The following is a 19,117-nucleotide window of genomic DNA, read 5'->3' on the forward strand; positions in this document are numbered from 1 at the left end:
GATAATATTTGGACTGAAGAACTGTTAGCAGAGCTGGGGAAGTTGGACGCCCTCATCCTTGGATGAAGGGAGCCCAGAACGTGGAAGGGCTTTCTCTCCGCAGAGTCCCACGCACTCTCTAAAGAAAGGACTGACCTGCAAGGGGGTGGCTCCTGGTGAGAGGGGAGGCTGTGAGGGAGACAGCGAATGTTGAAGTGACTCTGGGTCTTGGCAAATGTCAAGGAGGGAAAGCAGGGGAGAGGGGGAGGACCAAATACATAATGGATCTCCGCTGAGGATGTCTGCTGAAACAAAGCAAGATGGAACCATGCATGGAGCTGCTCTCCCTCCTCCCCCCATGCAGACAACGCAAAGGAAAGAAAAAGGAACAGACCTACAAGGGGAGGACAGGGATGGAGATATGACAGATGTGACCATAACGGGTTTAGCAGACTGGATAGAGCTGACCCTTAGATGGTTTTGTGGGGATTGGGAGGATACCAAAGAGTAGTGAGAGACTGAGTACACTGAGAAGCATTGGGAAGCCTTATAAAGAAGGCTGTATTTTGGGTGGAAGTGAACAGAGGGGCATGCACTGAAAGTCTTAAAAAGAGTAATTAGGTCCCCATCTCTCCTCTCTAGCCTCTCACAGCCAGCTAATCTCCCTTCTCTGGACTTTGAAGGAGACAGGTGTGCAGAGGTGTGATGGGTGAGGCAGTTAGTGCCCCGGAGAAATTGACCTCAGTTTGAGGTGCTCCACTGAAAATGGAGAGCAACGCAGGAAGAATGAACGTTTTTATGCAGCAGACCCCCGCCTGCTTCCCCTTCTTCCCTCACGCTCCCCAAACACTGGCCGTCAGGACGGATATTCTTTTCCTCTGGAGAAACTGATTTTCCCAAGAGATTTCTGACATTTTTGGGGATGTTGACATTAGAGATTTCTGACATTTGAGGGTCTCCCAGCAAAGTGGCTGAGTCTGATTCTGACCCGGGATGTCAGCTGCAACAAAGGGGACCCATGAACTTGGGAGACAAGGCCCCTCGTTTTACAGAGCGAGGAACTCAGTCCCAGGGAAGGCGGGCCTACACATGAGGACAAGGAAAAGAAGTCAGACATCTGCTACTACATATAGTGCAGGCACTTGTTTCCTGGAAGATAGAAATGCTGCAAAATGGAATGAAAAAACATGTGCAGAAGGCAATATTTAAGGAAAGTCAATTCTTTTGCTTTCAGGTACAAATGGTTCAGTCACTTAAACTAGGCTATCAAAGTATGGTCTGGCCAGGGCTCTGGGGGACCTGCTTTAATGAATCAGATAAAGTTGATTCATATCTCATATAGCGAGTGATTGTCAATTGCTGCTTCTAAGGTAATTGAGAATGCTTGAAAGGTAAGTTAAGTGATAGTTTACACTCTTAATTAGCTCTACCTAACTTTTTAATTTCACTGATAGAGCAGAGGCTGGCTTGAATCACTTTGGCAATCCACACTAAGGAGGTTTTCTGGGTAAGAAAATATTTCTGGATCTACTATGCCTGACAGCAACCTAGTTCGAATTCAGAAAGCTTCTGACCTCCTGCGGGCCCTCATTAGCATTTACATTGGCAGCCCAGCCCCAGGTGTATCTCAGTTTAGCCACCGATTAATCATTTCCATTGGAAATCTCCCCCTTCTAAAGCAGAATGCACATATTTGAAACAGACATGTCTTTGGGCTGAGCTGATTAATTAATTAAGAAACCAGGGCTTTGGCCAGTTAGCTTGTTGCTTCTAGAAACATTTGCTTTTGACTCAACCTCTTTGTCAAAACAGCGATAAACACAGATAATGTGGCCTCCTGTAGAAAGATAATCTTCCCCTCATTTGCTCTTTGAGGAAGCTTGCCATGTCTTTTATTCTTCCTGGGACAGAATATGTGGAGTGCCTTTGCGTAAAGAAATGCTGCACGTCTACTTCCAGGATGGTTCTTGTCTTTGTGGGGCTCATCATCCAAACGGGAGACCCAAACCAACACAAGACCGTAGTGGAGGGTATGATTAGGGGCAGCTCCAACAAATCTCTGTTACCTGCATTTGATTTTGCACTTTTTTTTTTTTTTTACTGGTTCTTTTTTTTTTTTAATTTTTTTTTATTTTACAAATTTAATCAGTTATACATATACATATGTTCCCATATCCCCTCCCTTTTGCGTCTCCCTCCCACCCTCCCTATCCCACCCCTCCAGGTGGTCACAAAGAACCGAGCTGATCTCCCTGTGCTATGCAGCTGCTTCCCACTAGCTATCTACCTTACGTTTGGTAGTGTATATATGTCCATGCCGCTCTTTCACTTTGTCACAGCTTACCCTTCCCCCTCCCCATATCCTCAAGTCCATGCTCTAGTAGGTCTGTGTCTTTATTCCTGTCTTACCCCTAAGTTCTTGATGACATTTTTTTCTTAAATTCCATATATATGTGTCAGCATACAGTATTTGTCTTTCTCTTTCTGACTTACTTCACTCTGTATGACAGACTCTAGGTCCATCCACCTCATTACAAATAGCTCAATTTCATTTCTTTTTATGGCTGAGTAATATTCCATTGTATATATGTGCCACATCTTCTTTATCCATTCATCCGATGATGGACACTTAGGTTGTTTCCATCTCCGGGCTATTGTAAATAGGGCTGCTATGAACATTTTGGTACATGTCTCTTTTTGAATTATGGTTTTCTCAGGGTATATGCCCAGTAGTGGGATTGCTGGGTCATATGGTAGTTCTATTTGTAGTTTTTTAAGGAACCTCCATACCGTTCTCCATAGTGGCTGTACCAATTCACATTCCCACCAGCAGTGCAAGAGTGTTCCCTTTTTTCCACACCCTCTCCAGCATTTATTGTTTCTAGATTTTTTGATGATGGCCATTCTGACTGGTGTGAGATGATATCTCATTGTAGTTTTGATTTGCATTTCTCTAATGAGTAAAGATGTTGAGCATCCTTTCATGTGTTTGTTGGCTGTCTGTATATCTTCTGTGGAGAAATGTCTATTTAGGTCTTCTGCCCATTTTTGGATTGGGTTGTTTGGTTTTTTGCTATTGAGCTGCATGAGCTGCTTATAAATTTTGGAGATTAATCCTTTGTCAGTTGCTTCATTTGCAAATATTTTCTCCCATTCTGAGGGTTGTCTTTTCGTCTTGTTTATGGTTTCCTTTGCTGTGCAAAAGCTTTGAAGTTTCATTAGGTCCCATGTGTTTATTTTTGTCTTTATTTCCATTTCTCTAGGAGGTGGGTCAAAAAGGATCTTGCTGTGATTTATGTCATAGAGTGTTCTGCCTATGTTTTCCTCTAGGAGTTTGATAGTGTCTGGCCTTACATTTAGGTCTTTAATCCATTTTGAGCTTATTTTTGTGTATGGTGTTAGGGAGTGATCTAATCTCATACTTTTACATGTCCCTGTCCAGTTTTCCCAGCACCACTTATTGAAGAGACTGTCCTTTCTCCACTGTACATTCCTGCCTCCTTTATCAAAGATAAGGTGACCATATGTCCGTGGGTTTATCTCTGGGCTTTCTATCCTGTTCCATTGATCTATCTTTCTGTTTTTGTGCCAGTACCATACTGTCTTGATTACTGTAGCTTTGTAGTATAGTCTGAAGTCAGGGAGCCTGATTCCTCCAGCTCCGTTTTTCGTTCTCAAGATTGCTTTGGCTATTCGGGGTCTTTTGTGTTTCCATACAAATTGTGAAATTTTTTGTTCTAGTTCTGTGAAAAATGCCATTGGTAGTTTGATAGGGATTGCATTGAATCTGTAGATTGCTTTGGGTAGTAGAGTCATTTTCACAATGTTGATTCTTCCAATCCAAGAACATGGTATATCTCTCCATCTATTTGTATCATCTTTAATTTCTTTCATCAGTGTCTTATAATTTTCTGCATACAGGTCTTTTGTCTCCTTAGGTAGGCTTATTCCTAGGTATTTTATTCCTTTTGTTGCAATGGTAAATGGGAGTGTTTCCTTGATTTCACTTTCAGATTTTTCATCATTAGTATATAGGAATGCCAGAGATTTCTGTGCATTAATTTTGTATCCTGCAACTTTACCAAATTCATTGATTAGCTCTAGTAGTTTTCTGGTAGCATCTTTAGGATTCTCTATGCATAGTATCATGTCATCTGCAAACAGTGACAGCTTTACTTCTTCTTTTCCCATTTGGATTCCTTTTATTTCCTTTTCTTCTCTGATTGCTGTGGCTAAAACTTCCAAAACTATGTTGAATAAGAGTGGTGAGAGTGGGCAACCTTGTCTTGTTCCTGATCTTAGTGGAAATGGTTTCAGTTTTTCACCATTGAGGACGATGCTGGCTGTGGGTTTGTCATATATGGCCTTTATTATGTTGAGGAAAGTTCCCTCTATGCCTACTTTCTGCAGGGTTTTTATCATAAATGGGTGTTGAATTTTGTCAAAAGCTTTCTCTGCATCTATTGAGATGATCATATGGTTTTTCTCCTTCAGTTTGTTAATATGGTGTATCACATTGATTGATTTGCGTATATTGAAGAATCCTTGCATTCCTGGAATAAACCCCACTTGATCATGGTGTATGATCCTTTTAATGTGCTGTTGGATTCTGTTTGCTAGTATTTTGTTGAGGATTTTTGCATCTATGTTCATCAGTGATATTGGCCTGTAGTTTTCTTTCTTTGTGACATCCTTGTCTGGTTTTGGTATCAAGGTGATGGTGGCCTCGTAGAATGAGTTTGGGAGTGTTCCTCCCTCTGCTATATTTTGGAAGAGTTTGAGAAGGATAGGTGTTAGCTCTTCTCTAAATGCTTGATAGAATTCGCCTGTGAAGCCATCTGGTCCTGGGCTTTTGTTTGTTGGAAGATTTTTAATCACAGTTTCAATTTCAGTGCTTGTGATTGGTCTGTTCATATTTTCTATTTCTTCCTGATTCAGTCTTGGCAGGTTGTGCATTTCTAAGAATTTGTCCATTTCTTCCAGGTTGTCCATTTTATTGGCATAGAGTTGCTTATAGTAATCTCTCATGATCTTTTGTATTTCTGCAGTGTCAGTTGTTACTTCTCCTTTTTCATTTCTAATTCTATTGATTTGAGTCTTCTCCCTTTTTTTCTTGATGAGTCTGGCTAATGGTTTATCAATTTTGTTTATCTTGTCAAAGAACCAGCTTTTAGTTTGGTTGATCTTTGCTATCGTTTCCTTCATTTCTTTTTCATTTATTTCTGATCTGATTTTTATGATTTCTTTCCTTCTGCTAACTTTGGGATGTTTTTGTTCTTCTTTCTCTAATTGCTTTAGGTGCAAGGTTAGGTTGTTTATTCGAGATATTTCCTGTTTCTTAAGGTGGGATTGTATTGCCATAAACTTCCCTCTTAGAACTGCTTTTGCTGCATCCCATAGGTTTTGGGTCGTCGTGTCTCCATTGTCATTTGTTTCTAGGTATTTTTTAATTTCCTCTTTTATTTCTTCAGTGATCACTTCGTTATTAAGTAGTGTATTGTTTAGCCTCCATGTGTTTGTATGTTTTACAGCTCTTTTCCTGTAATTGATATCTAGTCTCATAGCATTGTGGTCGGAAAAGATACTTGATACAATTTCAATTTTCTTAAATTTACCAAGGCTTGATTTGTGACCCAAGATATGATCTATCCTGGAGAATGTTCCATGAGCACTTGAGAAAAATGTGTATTCTGTTGTTTTTGGATGGAATGTCCTATAAATATCAATTAAGTCCATCTTGTTTAATGTATCATTTAAAGCTTGTGTTTCCTTATTTATTTTCATTTTGGATGACCTATCCATTGGTGAAAGTGGGGTGTTAAAGTCCCCTACTATGATTGTGTTACTGTCGATTTCTCCTTTTATGGCTGTTAATATTTCCCTTATGTATTGAGGTGCTCCTATGTTTGGTGCATAAATATTTACAATTGTTATATCTTCTTCTTGGATTGATCCCTTGATCATTATGTAGTGTCCTTCTTTGTCTCTTCTAGTAGTCTTTATTTTAAAGTCTATTTTGTCTGATATGAGAATTGCTACTCCAGCTTTCTTTTGGTTTCCATTTGCATGGAATATCTTTTTCCATCCCCTTACTTTCAGTCTGTATGTGTCTCTAGGTCTGAAGTGGGTCTCTTGTAGACAGCATATATATGGGTCTTGTTTTTGTATCCATTCAGCCAGTCTGTGTCTTTTGGTGGGAGTATTTAGTCCATTTACATTTAAGGTAATTATTGATATGTATGTTCCTATTCCCATTTTCTTAATTGTTTTGGGTTCGTTATTGTAGTTCTTTTCCTTCTGTTGTGTTTCTTGCCTAGAGAAGTTCCTTTAGCATTTGTTGTAAAGCTGGTTTGGTGGTGCTGAACTCTCTCAGCTTTTGCTTGTCTGTAAAGGTTTTAATTTCTCCATCAAATCTGAATGAGATCCTTGCTGGGTAGAGTAATCTTGGTTGCAGGTTTTTCTCCTTCATCACTTTAAGTATGTCCTGCCACTCCCTTCTGGCTTGTAGAGTTTCTGCTGAGAGATCAGCTGTTATCCTGATGGGGATTCCCTTGTGTGTTATTTGTTGTTTTTGCCTTGCTGCTTTTAATATGATTTCTTTGTGTTTAATTTTTGACAGTTTGATTAATATGTGTCTTGGTGTATTTCTCCTTGGATTTATTCTGTATGGGACTCTCTGTGCCTCCTGGACTTGATTAACTATTTCCTTTCCCATATTAGGGAAGTTTTCAACTATAATCTCTTCAAATATTTTCTCAGTCCCTTTCTTTTTCTCTTCTTCTTCTGGAACCCCTATAATTCGAATGTTGGTGCGTTTAATGTTGTCCCAGAGGTCTCTGAGACTGTCCTCTGTTCTTTTCATTCTTTTTTCTTTATTTTGCTGTGCAGCAGTTATTTCCACTATTTTATCCTCCACCTCACTTATCCGTTCTTCTGCCTCAGTTATTCTGCTATTGATCCCATCTAGAGTATTTTTTATTTCATTTATTGTGTTTTTAATCGATGCTTGATTCGTCTTTAGTTCTAGGTTCTTGTTAACTGTTTCTTGCATTTTGTCTATTCTATTTCCAAGATTTTGGATCATCTTTACCATCATTATTCTGAATTCTTTTTCAGATAGACTGCCTATTACCTCTTCATTTGTTAGGTCTGGTGGATTTTTATCTTGCTCCTTCTCCTGCTGTGTGTTTTTCTGTCTTCTCATTTTGCTTATGTTACTGTGTTTGGGGTCTCCTTTTTGCAGGCTGCAGGTTCGTAGTTCCCGTTGTTTTTGGTGTCTGTCCCCAGTGGCTAAGGTTGGTTTAGTGGGTTGTGTAGGCTTCTTGGTGGAGGGGACTACTGCCTGTGTTCTGGTGGATGAGGCTGGATCTTGTCTTTCTGGTGGGCAGGTCCACGTCTGGTGGTGTGTTTTGGGGTGTTTGCGGACTTTTTATGATTTGAGGCAGCCTCTCTGCTAATGGGTGGCGTTGTGTTCCTGTCTTGCTAGTTGTTTGGCATAGGGTGTCCAGCACTGTAGCTTGCTGGTCGTTGAGTGAAGCTGGGTGCTGGTGTTGAGATGGAGATCTCTGGAAGATTTTCGCCGTTTGATATTATGTGGAGCTGGGAGGTCTCTTGTGGACCAGTGTCCTGAAGTTCGCTCTCCCACCTCAGAGGCACAGCACTGACTCCTGGCTCCTCAATTTGGGATGATTTGTTGTCCATTCATGTATTCCACAGATGCAGGGTACATGAAGTTGATTGTGGAGCTTTAATCCGCTGCTTCTGAGGCTGCTGGGAGAGGTTTCCCTTTCTCTTCTTTGTTCTCACAGCTCCTGGGTCTCAGCTTTGGATTTGGCCCCGCCTCTGCGTGTAGGTCGCCGGAGGGCGTCTGTTCTTCGCTCAGACAGGACAGGGTTAAAGGAGCAGCCTCTTCGGGGACTCTGGCTCACTCAGGCCGGGCGGGAGGGAGGGGCACGGAGTGCGGGGCGAGCCTGCAGTGGCAGAGGTCGGCGTGACGTTGCACCAGCCCGAGGCGCGCCGTGCGTTCTCCCAGCTAAGCCGCCCCTGGATCCCGGGACCCCGGCAGTGGCAGGCTGCACAGGCTCCCGGAAGGGCGGTGTGGACAGTGACCTGCGCTCGCACACAGGCTTCTTGGCGGCGGCAGCAGCAGCCCCAGCATCCCACGCCCGTCTCTGGGCTCCGCGCTTTCAGCCGCGACTCGCGCCCGTCTCTGGAGCTCCTTTACACGGCGCTCTTAATCCCCTCTCCTCGCGCACCAGGAAACCAAGAGGGAAGAAAAAGTCTCCTGCCTCTTCGGCAGCTCCAGAGTTTTCCCGGACTCCCTCCCGGCTAGCTGTGGCACATTAGCCCCCTTCAGGCTGAGTTCTCGCTGCCAGCCCCAGTCCTCTCCCTGCGCTCTGACCGAAGCCCGAGCCTCAGCTCCAGCGCCGCCCGCCCCGGCAGGGGAGCAGACAAGCCTCTCGGGCTGGTGAGTGCCGCTCGGCACTGCTCCTCTGTGCGGGAATCTCTCTGCTTTGCCCTACCCAGGTATGTGGGGAGTTTCTTGCCTTTTGGGAGGTCTGGGGTCTTCTGCCAGCGTTCAGTAGGTGTTCTGTAGGAGTTGTTCCACGTGTAGCTGTATTTCTGGTGTATCTGTGGGGAGGAAGGTGATCTCTGCGTCTTACTCTTCCGCCATCTTACCCGGAAGTGTCTTACTGGTTCTTTAAAGTCTAAATTGATTTTGCACTTTTTGATTTTCACTTCTGTTCCCTCAAATTCCCTTTTGTAATCTGCCCCCTTTTCCAGTTACCAGCCGCCGAGTGGAAGAGACTCTGCACTCACCTACCTCGGCATGAAGCAAGGCCCATCACACTGCTTGTTGTGTTTACCTAGACTACCCCACTCAGAGAACGTGGCAGCTGGTTAGCCATTGTGGAAGAGAAGAGCTCTTGGGATTTATCTTGAAGATGCTGCTTTGCTGGGATGTGGGCATGCCCTGAGGCCCCAGCTGCACAGGCATAAGAAAGGAGCACCGGTTTGCAATGGGAAGGCCTGGGTAGGGGTCTCAGGGCTGCCCTCACCTCTCTGAGCCTGTCTACCTGATGGGCACCTAACAGATTGGTTCTGAAAGCCCTGCCAACCCTTTAGTGCGGTGAGTGGTTTGACCCAAGGGTAAAAAGCCCTGGTTGCAGTGAGCTTGGAGTTCTTCTAAAGAATGGCAGGTACGTTTGTCCTTGGTGACATTTAGAGACTTTGCTAGGGATCAAAACTGCAACCCAGAAGTTGTTAGCACAGGTCAATTAAAGAAACAGTCAGTGAGCACCAACCATGTGTCAAACCCTGCACTGGCTGGGGACGCAGGAGTAACCAGTCTCTGCTTATCTGGGCCATTTGGCCTAGGGAGGCACCAAGGTAAGGAAGAAACAATCAGGTCTAAGGAAACTTCCTCATTTTCACTGCTCTTGAAAATTTGAGATTAAAGTTTCCCTATTTTAATTCTATTGCCATAAAGTAAACATATATTAATATGTGCATAATTATCATTAATCTAAACACACTTGAATTGTACACTTCAGAATTAAATTAGGAAGCACAGTCTTACAAATGCAAAAAGAAAATGGATGGACATGCTGACGGATTTAGTTACCTTTTATAAACGCTGAATTGGCTTCTTGAATTAAAATAATCATATGTGTCTCTTGAAGAGATATTTACACTAACAGTTTATAAATGCTAATGAAATTCCTCCTAGATCAAGCAGCCAGGCCTTTAGACTGGAGGCATTTAATTTTAGGAAAGGTGAAGTTTAAGATTAATTAATCATTTTGAGTTATTTTTTACATTATTTATAATGTTTTAGAAAATGCTCCAAAGAAAAGCCGAAGTCTTCTTTTTGCAAAGAGCATCTCTACATGTGTTTTCAAATCTGTTACTCAAAAGCTGTGCTTTTGGTAAATTTGGATGTTGTGTCCTCCTGGGAATATTCACCACCGTTTTGTGTACAGTTTGATTTCGGTCTTCAAAGTTCCAAGTCTATTTGTGTAATTTGGATTGGAGACACTATTTAGGACATTTCTAAAGACATCTTTGTATGAAAACCTTCTGCTGAATGTTACTAGTACAGTCTTTTCCTTTTAAGCATTTACTTTATATTACTGCAGCATTGGTTGTTATTTCTCCTTTTTCATTTCTTATTTTGTTTATTTGGGTCCTCTCTCTTTTCTTATTGGTAAGCTTGGCCCAAGGTTTGTCAATTTTGTTTATCCTTTCAAAGAACCATCTCTTGGTTTTATTGATTGTTTCTATTGTTTTTTTAATCTCTATTTTATTTATTTTCTCTCTGATCTTTATTATTTCCTTCCTTCTGCTGACTTTAGGTTTTGTTTGTTCTTCTTTTTCTAATTCTTTTAGGTGGTAGGTCAGGTTGTTTATTTGTGATTTTTCTTGTTTTTTGAGGAAAGCCTGCGTTGCTATGAACTTCCCTCTAAGAACTGTTTTTGCTGTGTCCCATAGATTTTGTATGGTTGTGTTTTCATTGTCATTTGTCTCAAGGTATTTTTTAATTTCCTCTTTGATTTCATTGTTGACCCATTAGTTTTTTAGTAGCATGTTGTTTAGTGTCATGTAATCATATTTTTCTCATTTCTTTTTCTATGGTTGATTTCTAGTTTCATGCCATTGTGGTCAGATTAAGCATTTACTTTAATTTGACTTTTCTGATTTGAAATTCTATTTGTCTTAAAAAATATTTTTTCGTCAGTCAGCATCCTCTGGTTTAGGGTACTTTGGAAGTAGGCTGTCCTTGCCAGCATTGATAGCATTTACACAGGAGCCAGTAAAGCAGAGGGGAGATCCTAGGCTTTTCCACAAGATGGGTGTGGTGTGAATCCCTGAATGATCATTTACTGGCTCTGTTTAGTGTCCTTAACAATAAAATGGAGCTAATAATACCTGCTTCATGGGGTTGTTGGGAAGATTAAAGGAGATTGTGTATACAATGTGTTTGGCAAGGTGCTCAATGCTCAGAGGAACTAAGTACAAGATGTCTAATAATTAAATCCTAGTGGTCTTTGATCTTATAATTTGACCCAATATTCCTATTAAATATCCATATTCAAATACTGTTATTACATTTAGGTTGTATCAGTATCAAAAACCGTGGAAAAATTAACTGCAAAAATATATCATAAACAAAGATTAATAACCCTTATATACTGCTTAAATAATTCCATTTTGATGACAATTTTAAAACTTACATGAAAATGTAGGCCCACCTCCGTGCATGCCCACAAAATAGGAAGAGTGTGTCTGCTTGAAGCATTACTGGAATCTAGTTCACAGGAATGGGTGTGCACTGCAGAGTGGATTTTATGCTTTAAAAGGACTAATAAAAAGACCAAAACGCTTTGCAAATGAAATGATCCGTTTTAAAAAGAACAGCCACTATTTGTCTCGGTTTTCAGACCTCCTATTTGAAACAGCTGTGTCTGGATTTGATGCCCAGACTTGAAAGTTCCCTGAACCAGGAGAACCATGTGAGAAACACATCACGGGAGCCAGGCTTCCCAAAACCCAACTTCATTGTTTTTCTTGGAGGTGGAGAGAGCTGCTGTTCAGAAAAATTTCCAAGGTTTCTGTGATTTGTTATGAATCGAAGGTCGTTCCCTGGACTGGATCGTAGGAGGCACCAGGGTCTACTCTGCAGTCAACGTGGAAGCAGATGTGTGCTGGCAGTTACGTAGCAGAGGAAAGAAAATCTGGGAGAAAAACTCCCTCGGCTTGCCGGGGTTGTTTCATTTTGCATCTGTCTTTCCCTCATCTTCCACTAGAGGGCGCCCAGCTACCAGCTGTGCAAGTGTTCCAAGTAGGGGTCTTTTTCCCATCCTGGTCCAAGGAGACAGTTGGGGCCAGCTACAGATTTGGGAGGATTCTGGGTCCAGCCTGGGGTTCAGGGCTCCCTCAAGAGGTCACCCTCCAACTCCCTGGGGAGGGCGGGGACTGTGAGAGCCCTGCACTTCAGGACTGGGATCTCAGAAACCCCAGTGAGGGTTTTTCATTTTCGATCGTCTCTCTTTGTTTCAAAAGGGCACTGCAGGGATGACTTATGACAGATCCCATGGCTTTGAGGACTGTATTTCCTGAACCCCAATTGCCAGACCCCTGCAAACACAGATGTCCTTATGGGAGCAATAGACTGGAATATTTGAAACCAGAACTCAGGAAAATCCAGAATAGATGTTTTCCCTGATCAGGGCAAGCTCTCTGTCACAGAGCCCCTGGGTCTCCCTGCCCCCCTGCCAGTGTTGCTTCCACATTGGCATTTTATGGGTGAGCGTGATCACTCTTGACTTAGAATTCTAATTAACAGGTCACTGGTTCATAGGTGGGCTCCCTCTCATCATGCTCTGCAAGCAGGAGGATGTGATGAATATCTCCCCCATTCTTTGTTTCTCCTGGCTCTGTGTTTGAGGACCTAATTTTGAGCCACCTACCCCTGTACGAATTACTTCTGCCACTTTGAAACACTTGATGAGAATGACCAGGAACCTAGTTTCCACTGCACTTTGTGCCTTACTGCATACTTTTGCACACATGTCATTTGATACAACCATCAGGCATGACTTTTACCCCTCCCACTTCACAGATGAGAAAAACAAGGCTCAGAGCAAGTAAGTGCTGACATTCTGACTTGAACTCACATAATCTGATTCGAAAGGGATTGTTCATGTTTGGGTTTGACTTCAGAGAAAACCTCTGACTCCCTGACCTTCACATGTGTGTGTGTTAGCAGGAGATTGTGACATTCCCTCCAGATACTCTTCAGAAAATGTCAGTGATGTCTTTTTCCTGGAAAGGAAAGGGCATCCTTCCTTGAGGCAGGAGGATTAACTGGACAAACCCTGGAGGTGGCTTCTAACCATACTGTTCTGTAGAACAAAGCACTCAGAAACAGACGGATCTGTCCCTTTTAACGCAAGAACTTTATGGGTAATTGTAAGAAAACAGGCAATTTCCAGTCCAATTAATAACTACCGTGGAGCCTTTTATGAGGTGCTCATCTCTATGATAGATTTAAAAATTGTTTTCAGCTTTGCGACTTCATTGTTCTGGAGCCGGCTTCTGACCCGTGTGGAAGGTGCAGTTCTCCCAGTGGCCACAGGGTGGCGAATTGACTTAAGCTTCTTACTCGCCTTTCAGTGTCAGGACAGGAAGCTGGGCTCGAGTCAAAGGGAGCAAACTGGAGCAACTAGAGTTTGTTCAGAGTGACATGGACTTCACGTTTATAAACCTCTTAGAAAGGGAGAAGAAAGATCTCTGTTTCCAGAACATCAGTGTTGGAAGGGAGCTAGGAGACAGGGTGCTCGATTCCAAAGCAGTGGAAGAGGCCCTTGGAAGGAGCTCTGAATGGCCAAGTCAGACCCACCCGATGGCCCTCGACCTGGAGGATGCTGAGCGACCTCTGTCCTGGAGAATTCCAGAGTTGCCACCTCCCCCTCTGTCTGAACTTTCTTTCCTGGGACTCTGTTTTTATAGATTGCTTTTCCCCATTTTAAAACTCATTATTTATTAAAGGTTTAAGTGTGTATAAAGTGAGGGGGGAGGATAATGCAGATTATTGTCCAATGGGACAATAATCCATTTCTGAACCCCAAATTTGGACATATGCTTCTGATATGCATGGCTGTATTTAAGGGAATAGTGAGAGAATATTTAAATGTGGGACTAATTTGGACTCCCTGGGACATGCAGGCACTGCACAAACACACACACACACACACACACACACGCACACACACCACGATGGGAGCACAGAGGGCCCTCTACCTGAAGGGGCCTGCTGTGAGCATCACAGTGCAGGTGTGAGCCACAGTCCTCGTATTTTTTTACCTCCTGCAGTTCTGCCAAGCCCTGGATGCCTCTGTATAAAGACAGCAGAGGTTTCGTGCCATGAGCTCTAGTCCTCTTAGCAAGACTAGCAGAGGCAATGTTGAATTTCACCGTGAGAACATTTTTCAAGCCCAACTTGAAGGATGGAGGAGTCTCTAACATTTTTTGTGGAAGTGATTAATATTCATTTTCTCAAATTTGAGATCATAGACTTGTGTGTGTGAATGTGTTGGTGTATGAGACACACACACGTATATAACACACACACACAGCACAAAATGGGGGAGACGTTGCTGCTAAAGCTTCAGAACAGAGGCTGCATATATTTAGCTGCTTTCCTCCTCCAGTGTTTGCTTTTGCGTCCATGTTTATGTCATTCATTTACTAATCTTTTGTAGATATTCAGAGAACACCTACTGTGTGCCAGGCAAATTAAAACGAATCAGAGTCATGCTTATTTTTAGAAAAAGAGACCCCTGGGAATCCGTCCTTTGTTTGGCAGAAAAGCAGGGCCATGCCGTGTGGCTGAGCATGTGAGCTGGGGCTAGGCTTCCTGGCTGTGAATCCCGGCCCAGGCTCTTCCTATCTGTGTATCTTTCCCTTGGTTCTCTCATCCCAATACGTGGATAAGAGCAGTCCCCACATCAATAAATTGTTGTCAGGACAAATGAACGAGGATAAAGGGCTTTTCATCGTGTACGTAGAAAGAACTCAATGAATACATAGCTTTACTAGTCTTCCCTTCTCTTTGTCATCTCAAGTCTCCCAGGATCCTCTTTAACAGGCATCCTCATGTTCTTATGGACCAGCTAAGGTGGGGACCAGAGATGAACTGGACAGTGTCTCCTGGGAACTGGGAGCGCTGAGGCGACACGTCATTGTGGCCACCAGGGAGGGGTAGGTGGTGAAAGAATGAGCTCAGAGATGATCCCATCCCTCTGGCCAACTGGGCAAGGAGTGAGGGTGAGGGACACAGGCTGTGGCCCCGGCCTGTGACTGGGTGGCCTGGCTGGGAGACTGGCCACCCAATGAGGCGTTGCTTCTGTGTCAGAAACTGCAGTCCCTTAAGGAGAGTGTGACCTTCAGAAACACAGAAGGACCCTTCTCCTGCCAACAGGATTATAGGGCGTCAGGGGATGCCCTTGAGAGCTGGTCTGAGCTCCCATTTCTGGGAGAGCCCCAGGTCGGGGAGCCCCATGTGGCCTTTCAGGGCCTGGTAATCAGGACACAGGTCCATGCTGGTGCCCATGGGGGCAAAGGCGCCCCTGATAGGGCGCTGTGTGCACATCTGAGCTAGGGTTTCCTGGGGCCACAGTTGCCCCAGGTGTTGAAGGTGTGTGGGGAGGAGCCATGTCCCGAGTTCCCTGGGTTGAGGATGAGGGACCCCAAGCTCTGGGCAGAGGGTGGGACAGCTCCCATCAGGGCGGCTCCAACAGGCTGTGAGCTGAGGTCCACTGAGACTTTATGCTGCTCTAAGCCCAGGCCTGCAGTGGCTGATGGGCAGTAGTTGACCCATCCACTGGGTAGGGGGTGCCAGGCGCCAGGGGGGCACCCTGGAAGTGTCTGCTGGAGAGAGGTGGGGAGGGGGTATGGGGAGTGAGACCCAGAGGACAGGGAGACCCTGCAGGAGGACCAGCACCAGGGACCCCAGGCCTGAGTTCCTGGTTACTCTTTGTTGGCCAGGCGGCCTCCAGCAGATTATCTCACCCTTCGGGGCCTCAGTTTTCAAATCTGTAAAACAGGGAGAAGAACTGTCCTTCCGCCTCCCTCACTGGGCCTGGTCAGGGTCAGTGAGTCCAGCTGGTATGTCCAGGCTGCTGTGATCCTTGAAGAGAGGTTTCTCCCATGGGGCTGGCTCATTGGCAGGGTCCAGCCAGGCCTTCCCGCTGTGTCCCCTGTCTGCCTCCGACTCCTGGTCTCCCCGGGCGAGAGCACCTGGCTGCGTCCCCAGGGTGTCCATCCTCATCACACGGCCGAGGCATGACTCTCAGCAGTCGGGTCCAGGCGAGTTCTGCACTTGCCTGACTCTGGTCTCAGCACACTTCTCAGGCTGTCTCCCCTCCCTCCCCCACCGCCCCTCGCCATGTCCTGCTGCCCCACATGGGGGTCCTGCTGGGGCCTCACCGTCCCTGACACCCTTCCCGTCAACCAAACTCGCAGACTCCTCAGTCTCCCGCGCTGGCCGTCTAGCTGACTGGGAGGCGTTGGCATCCTGGGTAGAAGCCCCTGAGCCTGGGGCCTCTCTCACCCACAACCAGCCCAAAGCTCATTTTCTACAGAGCCCGAAGCTTAAGGTCTGCAGAAAGGGAGATATGCGGGCCTTGTGGCAAGGGCCACGAGGGCCAGAAATTCCTCTGACCCCTTGGACTCTTCTGAGGGCTCTTCCCTGGCCTTGGCCGTGCTGCCCGAGGTTCCATCAGTCACCTCCATCCGCATCCCTCTCCCCGGATTCCTTCCCCGATCCCCATGTCCTACAGGTCCCGCTGACACAGGCAGATGCCAGGTCCTGGGTGGGCTTAGGGGACGCAACTGTGACTGAGACGTGTCACCATCTACAAGGCACTCATTGGCTGGTTGGTGGGACAGAGACTGCTTTCCATCTGGCCTCCTTCTCGCATCTATGAAATGGGCTTCTCTGGGTTCCTCAGCTGAGCAACACCAACCATTCTTGTGTTCTTCAGATCTGCTGATGCCAAACCACTGTTCCTCTCCACTGATGAGTATTTACTTAGCTCTTCCTGTGTTCCCTGTGCTGGGCTGGGTGTTGGGGGAATTCGCAGGGAGCAAGGCCATTTCCTCATGGAGCTTCTAGTCTAAAGGAGGCCAGAGGAAACCTAAAATGGTGAATGATTATATTCATTAGCGTGGTGACAGTTCCACAATTGTTATCTTGGCTTCTGTCCTGTGGCCCCATGGCTTCTTGGGAAGGTCTGGGTTTGTCCTGTGTGGATGAACCCCATTTGCTTATTTGGATGTTCTCATGCAGCCCCTCTCCCCCGGGGTTCCTCACGGGAAGCACAGAACACAGAAAATGATCTGAGTGACAGTTTTCTCAACTCTGCCCAGGATGGTTCTTAACTAGGACCATTCCGGGTGCAGAGGCGAGAAGTGAATTCACTACATGCGGCCAATGCCTTAAGGCCCTGGGCTTTTTTTGTTTTTGTTTTGCTCCTTTGTGACATATTCTAAACTCTGAACATTGGTTTCCCTTGCTTCCTGCCTCTTCTGAACCTTTTATTTTTTAATCTCCCTGCTTGGATTATTTCTTCTATCATTTATTCTCCTGAGCAAGGAGGGAGAAACAGAAACACAGGGCACAGGTGGGTGTTTTCATTACTCATCCACGGTGATAGGTGACAGTTCTGCTTGATTTGAAAGTCTGCTCATGGAGGGGGTGGGATCTAAGATAAAACACATGTTGTCATCTGTAACTCAACCAGGATTTTTTTTTCAGGTTAACCATTACCAAGAACATAAAATTCAGTGAATCTCTGCACTCATGCCCCTCCCCCAACAATGGCTGACTTCGTAACAGAACACAGTTCTCTGTCCAATCTCTCTTACAGGCAACTTTTCCATCCTTCTTTTAAAGTGTTTGAATTTTAGCTTCTTTGATAGATAATACAGGCATATAACCCAAACCTCAGCAAGATGCAAAAGGGCATGGTGGGAAGAGGGTCTTCTGCCATCCTTGAAGCCAAATCTGGCCTCTGTACCCCAACACCGAATTAAATCTCAGAGTTTTGGGTGAAGTAGAAAAAATAGCTTTATTGCTTTGCCAGGCAAAGGGGGCCACAGTGGGCTAATGCCCTCAAAACTGTCCCCACCTGGAGGAAGTAGTGAAAAGTGTTATAGTTTTGGTTCAAAGAGGGTGTGATCAGCTTGTGGACATTCTTCTGATGGGTTGGTGGTGAGGTAAGTAGGAGTCAGCATCATCAACCTTCAGGTCTAACCAGTCTGGGGTCTGCATGCTTGTGGGCAGCACACCATCGTTAATCGTTAACTTCTCCCACCTGGCGGGGGTTTCAGTGTCTGCAAAACAGCTCAAAGGTATTGTTGTGTGTTGGGGAACCAGGACCCTGCCCCAAGGCTGCACTATTGTTTCTCTTGACTGTTGGTTTCTCCCTGGTGGCACATCCCCCCCTTTCCCTAATTAACAACTGCTTGAACTGCCCATTGGAACTCAGAGAAGGTCATGGAGGCTGAATGAAGCCTAGTTTCTGTAATCAAAGAAATTGGGGACACAGAAAGGTTTTTGTATCCAGGAGCCCCACAGAGTCCTGCTCGGTATCATCCTGGTTTCCCAAGCTATCTTGCTCCCCTCTCCCCAAAAATCACCACCAGCAGCTTCTTCCAAATTCTTTCTTGATTCGGTTCTCCAGGCAACCATGAGTGATGGATTGGAATTGACAGGTGAGATGAAATGAATTGGCTGCCCTGGGTGGTGGGGAAGCCAGGGCCAAAAGGCAGCTGGGCAGATGAAGGCGTTCCGGCTGATGGTGGTGGGGTTCGCAGAATGACAGCAGGAATAAGAGGCTCTGGTGGTGGGTAGCAGCCCTTGGGGCCATTGCTGCACTTCTTTCTCCTTCCTCCCTGGGTGCCTGCCCACTTCTGCAGGGGCTGGACCCTGTCTAGTGTGGGCCAAGGCTGTGGTCTGTAATCACTGTAGCCTGGGAGCTCTCTGCCCTTGGGTGGTGTGCTGGGAGGACACGGAGATAAGCAGGATTTCCTTCCAAAAACTCTGGACCGAGCTCTGGTGCTGAGAGGGGGCTCTGCAGGTGGAAGACAGTGATTTGTTATTGTTATTGTTTAACATTCATCAAGTGCCTGTAATGTGTTGGACGACATTGAAAAAGATTCGTGGCTGGTCAAATTAAACTGAGCTCAGAACTGGCCTGGTGCCTCTAGGTTTCTGGCAGAGGCCAAGTTCTGGTTTCTTGTCTTTGTCCATAAGAATGACCTCACAAACCAGAAATGAGAAACCCCCACCAATGCAGCCCTGCTGATAATTCTCCTTAGAAAAGACATTGGTTCTCATCATTTTCTCTACCTCAGGGATACTGTTACCCTCCAGAATGAGAGGACAAGAGAGGCAAGGTCACCCAAAAAGGTGACAAAGCAAATCAGTGCAAATGACATCCGTGAGCCAAACCTATGACATCAGCAAAGCTGGACTTGAGTCCTCCCTTTCCCTGGTTGGGATGCTCCCTCCCTAAGACACACAGGCTTCTCATTCCCCCTCCCTTTTCAAGACTACCTGCCAGGAAAGGGT

This window comes from Mesoplodon densirostris, chromosome 4 (assembly GCF_025265405.1).
Source record: "Mesoplodon densirostris isolate mMesDen1 chromosome 4, mMesDen1 primary haplotype, whole genome shotgun sequence".
Classification (NCBI taxonomy): Eukaryota; Metazoa; Chordata; class Mammalia; order Artiodactyla; family Ziphiidae; genus Mesoplodon; species Mesoplodon densirostris.